This window comes from Benincasa hispida, chromosome 3 (genome assembly GCF_027475165.1).
Source record: "Benincasa hispida cultivar pf3 chromosome 3, pf3_genome.v1.1, whole genome shotgun sequence".
NCBI lineage: Eukaryota > Viridiplantae > Streptophyta > Magnoliopsida > Cucurbitales > Cucurbitaceae > Benincasa > Benincasa hispida.
In genome coordinates this window covers 23,814,646-23,818,892 of record NC_143480.1, presented here as the reverse complement: position 1 = coordinate 23,818,892, position 4,247 = coordinate 23,814,646, and the positions used below count along the sequence as shown (strand labels likewise).

Below are 4,247 nucleotides of genomic sequence, written 5' to 3'. Positions count from 1 at the left end.
TTGAAGAGATTGTTAGATGATGTAATATTAAATTTACTTTCATCTTTAAACTTACGCTTTTGGGTCAGTTAGTGATTTAACATTGTTGTTTTTTTCTTTTATGTTTCATGAATTTTTTTTACAGTACAATGAAATGTCAATTCATCCCTTATGTCTATGTCAAATTCATGAAAATATGAAAATATCGACATGTCAATGAAATTTTTTATTTGAAAAAATATGTTGATATAAGTAATTCCGACGTAAGGGTGTAATTTTTCAAACAGGAGAAACACAAAGAGGGAAAAAAGAAAAGCAAAAAATAATAATCAAATTAAATTATCTATGGTATTGATCAGATGAAGGTTGGATCAAGTTTGGAAGTAGGGTTATTATAGAGTTCAATTCTTGAAGAGAGTGAATTATATTAATTTCAAATAGGGGTCTATTTTAATCTGTTTGTAGTCAATTTTCATCAGCATTTAATTTGTCAATTTAATATAAGATTAGTCAATTCTATTTGAAAATGATCTTTGACTTTTCATGTGAACCTATTTTGAAAATTCGATCTATCCCAAACTTTCAACGTATAGGGAGATAAATATTTAGATTTGGCTTTTCACACTTATTTTGTAATGTTTAATTTAAACTCTGGAGAACAAAATTATTTTAGTTCTTTATCATTAATTTTCTATTAACTATTTCACATAAATCTAGATCTATAGCCTCAAAATGTTTATAGATATTTACTGGTAAGAAAAAACACACCTTTGCGGCATTTCAGTTTAGTTGTTTGATGACTTGTGTTCTTTCTCAAAAAAAAAAAAAAATAAATAAATAATAATAACCCTATACTTAAATTACTCGAGTAACTTGTTAGATGATATATAACTAAATTTATTATCCACTAGCTTAAACTTTTCAGGGATGTTCTGTGTTTAAATCCCTCCAATGTTATTTCCTCCTCATTTAATATTGATTTCCACTTGTTAGGTCTTTTTTCATATTTCAATCCACAAGTGAGAGGTGTTAAATGATATATAATTAAATCTACCTTCATCTATCTTTTGGGTCAATTGGTGATTTAAGATGATGTACCAGAGTAGATGATTCAAGGGAGTCCTATGTTCAAGCCTTGCAATGTTTGTTTTCTTCCTCTTCCCTAATTAATATTGATTTTCACATTTTTTGTTTTTTGTTTTTTTTTTACAAAATTGTTTGATCATTAAGTAGTCATTCATAAATAAAAATAAGTTCAAAAATATTGAAATTATTTTGAAAATATGCATCCGTTCATTTCTAGATTCCTGTCACTATAGATTGATTGTCATAACACGGGAGAATTCAGAGTAATGATTTCCGCTAGAGCAGCCGGACGGACTACTATAGTGAGTCTAATGACTACGTCAATCGAATTGAGTCAAAAGATATGGTATAACAGCTTTTTCGAGTGAGACTCTAGGATCTCTTGTAAACCCCCATGATGTGATAAAGGGAGGATACTAAGGGAAGCAGTGAGTGTAGATTCCCGTGCAAAGAGCTGAATGAGGGGAGCTTTCACATTCGATTTGGAGGGCGGAGATATCATTATGCCTTTACAATATTATTTGGTTTAACTCTATTTGTGACATTTTCTCGTATGTGGTAGATTTTATTTATATCTCTAGACTTAGAAAAGTTTCATTTTAAGTTTTGAATTTTGAAATTGTTAAAAAAAAAAAAAATGCATCCATTTAAGCAGGAGATGTAAATTGATTTATCATGAAATTTAAAAAACATGATCATCTATGGTGCGTAGGTCAATTTTCATCATTTTAATGGAAATCTTAAGACACTTATTCTTTTGAATAAATAGAAAATAAATTAGAAACTGAACGATAAAAATGAAACATTCTAAAATCTATAGCCACAATTCAAACTTACACCCAACGTTTAAGGTTTGTTTTCCTATTATTATTATTATTATTTCTAAAGTTCATTCTAATTAGTACCTTTGCTATTGAATTTGTTTCCCTGATCTTAGATCGAAGAAATTACAAAATCTCACAATGTTATTATAAGATAGATATAAATCATTTCAATTTAAAATCAGTTTGAATTGACTTAATAAAAAAAAAAATTTATCAAACATTCAATTTTTTTCTAAAATTATTTATTTTTAAAATTAAACACTTAAAAATATATTAGATTATATTTCAAAAACATCCGTATTCAATTATTCCATGACAATAATTCATTGTTCCTTTCTAGAATACATTATTTAAATAGCTTGGGATGGCAGAAAAGGCAAGCGGATTCAGTTATTGGAATGAAACTAAATTCCACGTTTACCGCCCCAAATACATAGAATATGAATAAACAAAATAACATTCAAACAAACTCCTTATCCAAATTACCCCATTACACAAATCTCCTTTTTCCTCTCCCTTCCTCTTCACGTCATACCATACTCTTCCTTCCCTTTTTTCTTCCTCCTCTTTTAAACCCCCACTGTATGACCCTCCCCCTTTTCATAATTATCATTTTTCATCATTACAAATTATCATCATCATCATTATTATTATTAATGACTCACAGAAATGTCCTTTCCCAAGGAAATCTTCCCTTCTCATCTGACCAAAACCCAAACCCCGGCCTTTCTAAGTTCTGCTTCCGGGATTTTCAAGCCCTTGCCTTACATTCCTCCTCTATTCACTACCAAACGCCACATATTTCTCAATTCGACGTCGTTTCTAAGATTCCTCCACCCCCCTGCCGGCTTCCTCCCCTCCGTTCGGTTAGAAACGCCGCCGCCTCTGCCAACGAGGACGACGACCCTTTTCTCGTTGCCTTTAAGGAGTGTACTAAAACTGTCAAAAATGCAAAATTTTTGCCCCACAAAGGAAGTAAACGAGGTGTTGCTGCCGTGAAGAAGAGTAAGTTGTTTGGTTTTTCTTGTAAGAGTATCGATTCTTGTGAAGTTAGAGATAGTTTCTTCAAGATTCGTAGAGATAGCGATAGAATTCATGTCTCAACTTGGAAATAATGACGTCCTTAATTTACTCCCCCTCAATAAAATTCTTCTCAATTAGTTTTTGAGATAAAATCTCTGTTCATCTAATCCGCTATCCGAAATATGTTAAATTGCAAATACTGCATTAAATGTGTTTAGCGGTTGGCATCGGCCTAGCGGCAATCTTGGGCTTTCGAAGACGTTGGGCTGTTCATTTCTTGAGAAGCGTGAACTTGATGGGCCAACTTAGTGGGTTTGTGGGGTATTTGTAACGGGCCAGCTCTCGCAAAGCTAGTAGGCCCATTAATGATTAGTCGAGCGTAAATAAATATCTGGCTTTCATTGTCATTTAAGCCAACGCCTCGATATGCGCCACCAACTTTGGTGGTCAAATACTACTTTATAATTTTGAAACCAAGTGGATTTCATTGTATGAGCTGATGCTTAAATTTGTGAAAGATGATGTTACTGGTGGCGAATTTCCCTAAGGGGGAGAAAAAGGTTTTCTTCTTGAAAAAAATGTGGTTAAATTATTAAAAGTATCTTTTTTCTTCAAAAGAAAAATAAAGTCTATTGTTTCTTTTTTCTTTTCTACGTGTGTGGTTGTTTGAACATATGTGTGGTGTGGCAATGAAAACTATTATTGTGGATGAGAAGATGAATGTATTTAGATTGCTTAATTTGTCCCGTTAATAACTATTTGATTTTTTTTTAAAAAAATTAATTTATATACATTTTGCTTAATCTATGAGTTCTTTGATCTATTTTCTAACCATGTTTTCTATGTTTGATCAAAGATTGTGATGAATACTTTAGGTTCCGTTTGGTAACCAATTTTGTTTTTTGTTTGTATTTTTTAAAATTAAGTCTATTTTATCTACATTTTTTACCATGATCTACATTTTTCTTGAGTACAATTGAATTATGAGTTAAATTTCAAAAATAAAAACAACTTTTTGAAAGTTAATTTTTTTTAAGTTCTCAAAATTTGGTTTGGGTTTTTAAACAATTGGTGAAAAGTAGATAATAAAGGAAGAAATTTGGAGGTGGAAGTAGTGTACATAGATTTAATTTTTAAAAATAAAAAGAAAAAAATGAAATGATTATCAAACGAGATATTAATAATTAATTAACTATTTTGAAGATGAATAGATGTTTTTTCATTATTGAAAGAACTCACAAGAGGGTCATTTCATTCCATCACAACTGCTATTCATTTTGATATGAAAAATGATTGATAATCATCTTTTTTTTTTTTTTTTTTCTAAGAAGTGAA

General features: G+C 30.4%; 1 long non-coding RNA gene across 1 annotated transcript; it reads left to right on the top strand.

Annotated features, from left to right (window-relative positions):
- The first annotated feature begins 2,181 nt into the window (after window positions 1–2,181).
- Window positions 2,182–3,539, top strand: LOC150037142 (uncharacterized). The gene is made up of 2 exons (XR_016528197.1): window positions 2,182–2,894; window positions 3,131–3,539. It is a non-coding gene; the product is annotated as an uncharacterized LOC150037142 (long non-coding RNA).
- The last annotated feature ends 708 nt before the right edge of the window (window positions 3,540–4,247 follow it).